Below are 10,353 nucleotides of genomic sequence, written 5' to 3' on the forward strand. Positions count from 1 at the left end.
CCCCGCCCCCCAACCCGCGGGCCCCACCGACTCTGGAGCGCCCGCCCCGCCCGCTGCCGCCACCGGGGCCGCCTAGCCCCCGCGCCAGCCCGCCGGAGCCTCTGCGCCGCCGTCGGCTTCTTAAATGCAGGAAAGGGAGGGGACCGCGGGACCCCGGTGTCCCCACCCTAGTCCCCCTTCCCCACGGGCCTCCGGGCGCCAGCGGAGTGGGCAGCGAGCGCGACCGAAAGTTCCAACTCCACCAAAGTCCTGCGCGCGGCCCACCCCGTTCCCGGGATTTCGGGGATGACACGGGGGCCAGGTGAGGGGGTTGCGCACTTTTGGATCGGCCCCACACTCTGGGGCAGCTGGCGCGGCGCGCTCCCCGCACACGCGCCCGCCCCCTCTCCCGCGGTCGCACGCACGCGCCCTCGCCCCGCGCGCACAGGCGCGCACTCCCAACCGCGGCCGTGCACCCGCCTCGCGCCCTCCCGCGCGTGTCCTCTCTCCCCGAGCGGCCGCCAGGATGTGCCCCAGGCCCAGTAGCCGCCGCGCCCGCGCCCCTCGCCCCAGTACGTCTTTTTTCATTTCCTAAATTTCTCATTTTTGTCCTTGCAAGTGGCCCTGTCTGATGTGGAGCGTCAGCACGGATGGCCTCCTGGAGCTTCCCCGAGTCTTTCGCTGGGGGAAGCGGGCGGTGAGCGGCTGGCCGGGGCGCTCCGCGGGCCTCGAGCTCCTGGCAGGGCTGGTGGCGGGGGTCCGCCCTGGGGGAGGAATCCCCGCCTGCTCCATCGGACCCGGCCTGGCGCGGCTCGCGGCGCTCGGCGGGCCGCCTTCCATTCTAGAATCTTCCCGCTTGCTTCCCAGCCCGCGTTCTCCCGCCCGCCTTTAATTGTGTAAGTTTGACGAAGTCAGAGCTTTGGGTTCCAGGAAAAGCGCAGGAGAGTCAGAGGAAGGGAGGGCGCAGGTTGGAGTCATGTCCAAACAGCTCCTATCGCCACTTTTGAAAAAAAACAAAAACAAAAAACCCTTAAGGTTGGTTTTATTTTGCCTTTTGGTGGCGGGCGTATTCATTTGAATTTTTTTTTTCAAGACAAATAAAAGATGTTTGAAATCTCTACTTATCCCGTTTAACACACACATCGATGGTGCTTTTCTAGTTAAGCTACGGGCGAACGTCTTTATCCCGCAGTTAGGCTGCGAACTTGTGCAGATGCTCAGGCTTTGGGGGGACGCTCCGGCATCTGGCGCAGAGGCGCCCGGCGGGGAAAAGTTTGCAGCCCGGGCTTTGGGGCGCGCGGGGGGTAGGAATTTTCCGGAGAAAAGAGGGGCATAGAGAGGCGGCGCGGGTGGGGAGAGAAAAAAAGGAACGTAGGGGGGAGGGGGGAAAAGCAGCTTGCAGGATGGGAGTTTCTTGCAGAATTTACAGGACTAAAGAGTTTGGGGAAGTCGCAGAGCCGCAGGGGAAAGGCAGGGGTCTGAGACTACTTTCGAGAGGAGAAACAACGCAAAACGATCGCTGGACGGCCAGAGCCCTGGTCGAAGGTGCCCTAGCTTTTATGACCTGGTTAATTGTGTCTCTTTTTTAATTTTTATTTTTTTCCTGATCACTACTGCTACTACTACTATTTTTCTTTTAACCGACACACTTTGGGGAGAAGAAGCAGACACAGGTTCCCACAGCGTCTGACGCCTGCCGAGCAAGTCCAGAACCAGCTGGACTCGCAGCCTCTGGCTCGGCGGCACCAGCTCCCCACTGGGTCATTTTAAGCGCGCTGTGGCCACCTTTTCTGTTGTGTAAGGCCCGCTCCCCCTGTCCCGCACCCCTCTCTCCAACAAACTGGCACGATGTCTTTAGGTTTTTCTGGGGCTTCCAAATGCAACTGTTTAATTTCATCGATCTGTTTTGCATTTCCTACAAGGTGTGGACCTGGGGAGGATCTTCTAAGTCCCTCCAGCGAAGGCAAGTGTGAGACTCTGGCCCTTTATTTGTAAGAAGCAAGCCTTCAGACTGCAGAAGTGTCGCGCGGGTCGCCGTGCGTTGCGCGAGTGGGAAGATGGAGGAGGCTGGCACGGTGCTTTCGTGGACGCAAGTGAACCGGGCGTGAGGGCAGGGTGCAAGCTCTGCCCTTGGCCCAGCCCGGCGTGGGCGCCGTCCCAGATTCCGGGCGGTGCAGGGTGCAGAGATCTGGAGAGAGTTGCGGGCTCCCCAGCGCAGGCTGCTCTGGGATTTCGTTGGAAGATCCCGCAGAGCCTTGGAGGAGAGGGCCGGGAAGGCTGTGTGTGCAGCGGAAGCTTGTACGAATGCCCCCACAGCTGAAATGGTGCGCACGAGTAATTTCTGCAGCGCACCCTTTTAAACATTGACTGAAGTGAACAAGATCAATTTTTTAAAAAAGCAAAGGTAGAAAATAAAAGGCGTGCGACTTCTTGACTGGCTCGTTCCCGCCTTTCTTCCTTCCCTATACTCAGATCAGAAACTTTTCTTTAATTGCTCTTATTCAGTGCGACAACTTTTAATAAAAGCGTTCGCATCTTAAGCCCGAGTTGCAACCATAGATTTACTGCGAAGTGACAACGTGTCCACGGAATATTTTCGCAGATGACACAGGACGTGCGCTCTAGTCATGCCCAGATTAAAGGGACGCTGGGCCATGTGCCTGTGTGGGTGTAGACTCGGAGGGGCACACACGTACTCGTCATCACATGACCACTGTCTATTAATATTGTCATACCTAAACACTCGCAAAAACAAAAGTTGCTTTTCTTCCCTGTAATTAAATCTAATTTGTTAATTGTCTTTCCTCTTGCAATGCTGTTTTCATCTTAAGAGGTGACACATTATTATTTTGTCTGTCTAATATTATTTACAAATTAATGCTGTATATTTTACATTAGTGAAACATATAATTAGGTGTTTGGTTCAATCGGTAACATTCAGATAAAACAAAGCCTATCTGCAAGATTGATTGGAAGTGGAATAGTTGGTTCTAATTTACCATCAGTCACAGTTTATTGAAGCTACCTGGCCCCAGATTCACAGAAGCTAGTTTTACCTAAGGTGCATTTGAAGCTTTGTTTACAAGTATTTTCCCCAACCACTTAATGAAAAAAAAAAAAAAAAAAAAAAAAAAAAGGATCAAATATTAGGGCTTTCATTTTCTGTCTTCTTTCACTGCTCCCCCCACCCAAAGTTCCTTCTATTCTCTGGCCACCTCTCTCCCTCTCTCTGGTTCCTCCCCCACCCCCAACTTTTGTTTTAGGTTCTTAGAGTTAAATCCAGCATGATTTTGTGCCTTTAATGCTGTGACAAGTGACTGCTAATTGGTTCTCACTTGAGCAAAGATATTACCATACTAATATTATTATTGGTAAGAAGAGGTAATTGATAACACCACCTGCCACTCTGGGGCAATCAGGATGATAAATGTTTCCATCAACAGGAAATCTGTGCTTGGTGTGCCACAGCCCAACGCAAACAGCATGTCAAGTGCCAATTATAAAGATGTTGCTTTTCTATTACATTGGGCGGGGGTGTGCTAGAAAACATGTAGCCAAAAATTATATTTATGGTTTTTTGAAAACGCTTTTTCCAACCCTCTGCCTACTTGAAGATAACTTTCCCTATAAAAATAAAATGCTCTACGTAAATAAACCAGCACATAGCTAACTGCCCTGTCCACACTGGATACAACTGCTGTGACCTCCTTTGCTCTCAAAGCTATTGAGATAAATATGCCTGAATATTTTTAACAGATGCAAGCTGGGTGTGGAGTGTATCAGTCCATTTTGGTTGTGTGCTCCGAAGCCTTCCTGTGTGTTTATTCCAGTACACTGTGTAGTTTCACTGTAGTCATCAGAGGTAAACATTCCGTGGCTTTTTATGGCATACACAGAAACATCAGCTCACAATCGTCTTTGCACTGAGGGATGCAAACGATGGTCAAGTACTTCTCTCCTGATGGCTGAACTGTGGCTCGGGGCTGCATGTAGACCAGGAGGGGCATTTCAGCATGTATGATTACATAAATAATGCTAGCAAGTTAAAACTTTGACTCCTTGCCTATAGGGAGGCTCAAACGATTATTATTAGCTTGCATTAATAGATGCAGGCCTCAAAAGGCGAAATCAGCTATTGATAATTGCAAGAAGTATACAGCAGCTACTGTATCGATCGGCTTGTCCCTTATTCCCCTGGTATGGGAGAGATAAGAAGACTCACTCTTTAGTGCAATATAATTTCTTTTGACCTATCTGCTTGCTACAGACTTATGATGAATAGCCAGAGTGGTTAAAGTCCTTTATCACGAAAGTTACCCCTTGATATAATATTGATTCTTTATAACTAGCTCCAAACACAAAAATCAAACTGTCCACTTGACCATCATCATCATCAATATCATCACAAAGCCCCTGGAATAAAGATCAGCGCCAGCCTGAAAACGCTTTCTATAATCTTCCCGGCTAATCTTTATTTGCTGATGATGAAAAGAAAAAGAGGGGGAGGCAGACTGAGTGGAATGTCATTTGGACGACCACTGTATTTATATGTGTACATACATTAGGTCAAGACAAGGCGGCCTCTCCTCATGAGGACCCGCGGTCAGCGCGATCACTCCCCGCAGCGCTCGGTCTCCGGACCCACCCCGGGAGGCCCAAGGGGTTGGGGGAGAAACAAAAAGGGCTCCACGCACTGTCTCGCGTTGGAGACAGAGTGAGCCCACAGCCTCCTGCTCGCTGGAAATCAATGCCACGCGTCCTCGGCGCTCAGGCTGGCCCTGCGCTCCCGGGAGCGCCGGCTGAGAGGGGCGCACGCCGGGTGGGCTCGGCGGCGTGGAGGGGCCGGGCTGGCCCGGAGGCGCACATCAAAGGCCGCCCGTGCAATGCATGCGCGTTTCTCTCAATTAACGGCATTTCCTGCCCCCTCGCTTCCCTCCATCCGCCCCGCCCCCCGCGCCAGTCCGGGCTGCCTGAGCGCGGGGACGAGCCTTTGCCCGCGCGCGCGTCCGTGTGAGTGCGCGCGCGCGCGTGCGCGTGCGAGGAGTTCCAGGGGCGCTCCGGGTTTGCCCAGGGGAGGTTGCGAGGGTCTCTGGACCCCGAGGCCCGGTCGAGGCCGAGTTTCGGGCGCGTTTTGGGGAGAGTGAGACTTAAGGGTGCGGCGGGTGGAACGCAGGGAGGACCCCAGTTTCTGTCTCCTCTAACGTTCCCTGTGTCCGCACCCACAGGTGCGGCCTTCGACTCTGGCCTTAAGGCGCGGCGCCTGCAGGACCCCACGTGCAGGGAGCGGTTCCCGGGCACCCTCATTTCACACGCCCCGGCGCGGTCTGTTTCCCACCGCAGTTCCGCTACCTCAGACGTAGCGCGCCAAATGGGGGCTGGGAGGTAACTGTGAAAAGAATGTGGCCACAGGCGCGGGGACTGCAGTGCGGGGACCCCGCCCCCTAAGTTTCCTCATTAGCGAGGCCGCGGGGTTGGGGGCGGACGGGGCACACCCTGGCTCCGGGCCCCACTCCGCCGGCAGGCCGGGTCCTCGCTCCCCCCGCTCCCGTCGGTCCCGCCCCAGGGCTTTCCCAGGGCTCTGCACGGGTCCCAGCGGGGCTCGGGCACCCTCGGGTGAGCGGTGTCAGGCCCGAGGCCGGTGTCCCGCTCGCTCCCGGCTGTGGGCTGTGTCCCCGCGGCGCCCTCTCGGGAGGAGGACTGACACCCGCCCCCGCCCGGGATTCCACCACCGCGGAGGTCATCGGGTCTGGCCCCGCCTCACCACGCGGGGGCCACATGGATGGCTGCAGCCGGAGGACGGGCCTGGGCGAAACCCCACAGCTGATTTCAGAACAGCGTCCCTCGCGAAAGGCGTCCTGCGGGGGCTGAGCGGGGCGCAGACCCGAGGCCTCCTGGACGGCCCAGCCCCGCGCAGGTCCCCGCGGTCCTCTCGGCCTGCGGGGCGGGGACTGTGTAAGGGGAGCGCGCGCGGGGAGCTCCTGGCGTGAGAAATGCCGCGTCCACGTCTCCGCTCTCGGCCCGTCTGCGTCCGGGACAAACCCGATTGGGGAGCCCCGTGCTCTGGTTGTGTGCGCGCCCGACCCGGAGACGCCCCCTCCGCGCTTTTCCTGGCAGTAGAGCTCCTCTGCTCTGCACAACCAGTTCAAAGAAGTTTCAGAAAGCGGGCACAACTTCGATGCAACCGTTTCCATCGTTCTTGGCTTTCTCATGATCACAGATGTCATTCATCTTGGCTCCAAGCTCTGCAAAAGTGCAGGGCAGAATTCCGCAGGAGGCTGCGTTTGTGGGGAGGCGCCCACCACAAGGCCCTTGACCACTGAGCAGCGGACAAAGAGGGCTGAGTGCGGGGGCGGGGGTGGCTTCCGCTCGCGTTCCAGGATGGGCGTCTTCTCTGTGACCGATTGCACTGAGCTGTTGGCCCACAGATTCCATTCGGGCTGTCCTGGCACCTCAGGGACAGGAGAAGAGGTACAAAAGTCAGATAGATTGGAATCAGTGCAGTCTCCAGGATGAAAGAGAGCAGAGTGATCATCTCATTCTCAAACGGCCATGTGGTTTGATTAGCTAAATACTCAGCAGGTGTGTCCAGCGGCCACGTGCTGGCGCACAGAGATGCCTGGCCTAGGCAGACTGGGGGCCAGGTGTGAGGCCTCCTCTCGACCTTGGCAGAACCAGGGCCAGCACTGCAGAGCCTGTGCCGCCCAGCGATGGGACGGATCTGCGGGGATTCCTGTGTCTCCCTTGACCCCCAGACCTCTGCAGAGGTTTGCTTGATAACACGTATTCCGTGCCTTCCAGTGTGGATGTCTGACTCATCAGCACTTTTCTGCTTGAAATCAGAAATGGAAGAACGAAAAGCACAGCGTCTCCAGGAAAGGATAGTGTCACAGGAGCCACAGGTAGGGGCCTTCACTGATGGAGACACATGGGTCCCAAAGAAACTGATTTTCTTGGAATCGAAAAGTTAAAAAAAAGGAATTCCTTATAAGAATTTCGACTCCTGGTTGGAAGGTGGGTTTGCCTAAAGTCTGGGAATGATTGGATGCGGCGCAGGTGCACTCTACTTTAAGAAAACCTAGTAAGTCAAAATTCAGAAGCTAGAAAAGTTGATGGGATCTTTCTTTGCTTGACCAAGGATTCTTCACTTTTCAGGACTGTTCACTGCAGCTGTCTCTTAAGTAGCCAGTTCTGCCATGTGTTGTAAAATTGGCTGGCCGCGTGCAGTGCGGTGTGTGGTGAGATGCCAGTACCGCCTTACTCAGCCCGGCTTGCCCACATGCCTGGACCTTGGGAGTGGTGTTCCAGGCCTTTCAATGAGTCGCTGAAAGGCTGCAGTTGTGTTTTATTACAGTCATTCCTCTAGGAAGGGACTATCTGCCGTGACATGCCTGCTTGTTGATCTGGGCAGGCAGCGGGGGCTGGACAGTGGTGGCGTTGGGCCTCCCTTAAATAAAGGTGTCTTCAGAGGCTGGGGAGGAAAATGATAGGCTGCTAAAGGGAGCCCCAGGCAGTGTGAGAAATGCCAATGGCAGTAAAAGTATCCATGAGGGCCACGTGGCCATGTGGAACCCAGTGATGGAAGATAGGATGGAGGGGTTCCCGGAGGCTCTGAGACTACAGGGAGCAGTGGTGGAACGAAGGCTCCCAGACTGGCTTGGATGTGGAAGGTGAGTGGGAGAAGGCCAGGACCCTCGATGCTTGGGGCCTGGGCAGTGGGCTTGTTCTGGGTGTTGCAGACAATGGAAACCTTGGGGAAGAGGGACCTCAGTGGAGCTGCCGGGGTAGTGTGGGGTTCCAGGTCAACCCACTCAAAATTCTGTCTCAGAGGTTCTGAAGGCCTGAAGGAAGAGCTGAGACTTGAATGTGACACATCCAGACAATAAGACACACGTGATAGGAGAAAAATACCTCCACGGAGAAGCCCAGGACGTGTCCTTCCCAGGCCTGGCAGGAAGTCAGTGCCTCTAGCACAGGAAGTCTTAGCGACCTTCTCCATTACAAAGGCATTTCAGTATTTCCCAAAACACGACAGTTCTGAGAGTGTTTGGTAAACAGACTTGCTAATGGGAACCGTTTATTTCTTGGGGCAAACTTCAGAAGGGGTCATACTTGCTCACATATTCAGGGCACCACGGCCACCTCCTGCTCTCCAGCGGGACCTCCTCTGTGGACCCTGAAGACCCCCGTCACAGCCCATCGCCTGCTGCGTAGCTCTGGCAGGTTTCATTGTCTGTGCCTCTCAAATACGTGTCACAACCAGCCTTTATGGACCCAGGTTAGGAAGCACAGGCCCATGTCTTCTAAGCAGACGTCAGAGCCACTGGGGGTGCCTATAAATGCTACTTTCAGTACCCACTGTGGATGGGTGGCTTGGTGGGTGCCAGGTTGGGATGGGAGTGATTTGAGATCACACATGTGCAGTGGGCACACGTGTGCACACACACACGTGGTACATATGTACATGTGTATCCTGTGGTACAACACACCATGGAATACTATGCAGCCATAAAAAGAATGAGCTCATGTCCTTTGCAGGAACATGGATGGAGCTGGAGGTCCTCATCCTTAGCAAACTAACACAGGAACAGAAAACCAAATACCACATGTTCTCACTTGCAAGTGGGAGGTAAATGATGAAATCGCATGGAATCAAAGAGGTTGGAGGAGGGGGGGAGGGAGAGCAGCAAGAAAAATAACTATTGGGTACTGGACTTAGTACCTGTGTGACTAAATAATCTGTACAACAAACCCCTGTGACATGCATTTACCTACGTATCAAAAATGCGCATGTATTCCCTAAACCTAAAATAAAAATTTAAAAAAAAGGAAAAAAGAATACACTCCCCATCCATTGCATGCAAGCACCATGGTCCTCCCGCCCAGCCCACCTGCCAGTACTTCCTCCTGCTCCAGATGTTAGAGGCACAGGACACTGGAGCGCTTAAACCCAGCTCAGGAGCTGCCCCTCATTTCCTCCGTGTCATATGGTATTGGCACATGTGTTCCTAAGTCAGATTATTCACCTGTGCTAAGGGCTTTACAGTCTACACAATACCCAGTAAGGTACTTATTTATTTAGTTTTATTTTAGAGATGGGGTCTCACTGTGTTGGTCAGGCTGGTCTTGAACTCTTGGCCTCAAGTGCTTCTCCTGCCTTGGCTTCCCAAAGTGCTGGGATTACTGATGTGAGTCACTGCACCCGCCCCTGGGTACTTATTATTGTCCCCTTAGTAAGGATGAGGAAACCGAAGCCACAAGAGTTGGAATATCTTGTCTGAGGCCACTTGGCTGTTGGGAAGACGTCTCTGTGCCGGAAGCCAGGGCGCACCCAGGTTAGGTGGTGTGTCTGGGCTCCCATAGGCCACCCTCAGGCCTCTCCAAATGCCGAGATCGCTCTGCTGTCTCCAGCCTTCCAGGGACTGTTTTTGAGGACGGTGCCTCCCTTTAAACAGGAATCCCCGCCTGGTCCTCAGAACCTTCTAGTTGTTTGTGCTAAATCAAAGAAGATGAAGCGTTTGAAGAGGGGGTGGTGCAGAAAAGATCGGCATGGGGTTTGGGTGTGGCCAGCCCTCTAGGATGCTGATGTGCGCCATGGGCTGGTGCAGCCCTGGGCACAGCAGTCAGTTCCACGGAGCATGGAGAAGTGTGGGGAGAGGGGGCTGTTCTCAGGAAACGCTTCAACCAACGGCACCGTCGCGGCTGAGCCGTTCTGCGCCCGGGCCACAGGCTGGCCACGGGGTTGGTTCGTTCTCCCAGATGTGATCGACACCTCACTCCAAAGCATGCAAAGATCTCAGTGTGCCACAGGGAATTTGCATGAATGTGAACATGGCCACCTCATGCCGTGAGGCACATTTGTGTTCTGAAACTGCTGACTGGGCCATTGTAGAGAATGGCCTCTACACTGTGGAGCATGGCCCAGTGCTGAGACCGTGAGGTGGCTGCGGCTTCAGGCCCCCATCGCCCTCTCCCCACCGCCTCCGCAGCCCCTTTGTCCAGAGGAAGACGACACGGAGCACTCATGGTGGCTGCTTGGTTTTCTGCCGGTGAAATGAATACAGAGTACTTTTCCTTAGACAGCGGGGAGAAATAGCAGCCTTGGATGGTCAGCAGGTACTCCAGTATCACAAGGGTGTGGTATGCTGTTGTAACAATGTCTTTGCCACAACGATGACCAAAAATCAGTGAACATTTTGTGTCTGTCTATCGAGAGAGGATAAGGAGAGGACTGATGGGCCTGCTTTGCTCTGTCATGTCATCTTTGCAGGCCGTTCACCTTGAGTCTACAGAACCACCTGGGATTTCACATCATACATGCAACTTTTCTGTTTTCTCCTTTTATGAAGAGATGTGTGTGTATAAAACATCACTAGG

The 10,353-nt window shown here is 54.2% G+C and overlaps 1 long non-coding RNA gene across 1 annotated transcript; it reads left to right on the plus strand.

Annotated features, from left to right (window-relative positions):
- Positions 1–74: 74 nt before the first annotated feature.
- On the plus strand, positions 75–2,729 carry LOC103244247 (uncharacterized). The gene is made up of 3 exons (XR_005237006.2): positions 75–301; positions 599–875; positions 1,902–2,729. It is a non-coding gene; the product is annotated as an uncharacterized lncRNA (long non-coding RNA).
- Positions 2,730–10,353: the final 7,624 nt, after the last annotated feature.

This window comes from Chlorocebus sabaeus, chromosome 18 (genome assembly GCF_047675955.1).
Source record: "Chlorocebus sabaeus isolate Y175 chromosome 18, mChlSab1.0.hap1, whole genome shotgun sequence".
NCBI lineage: Eukaryota > Metazoa > Chordata > Mammalia > Primates > Cercopithecidae > Chlorocebus > Chlorocebus sabaeus.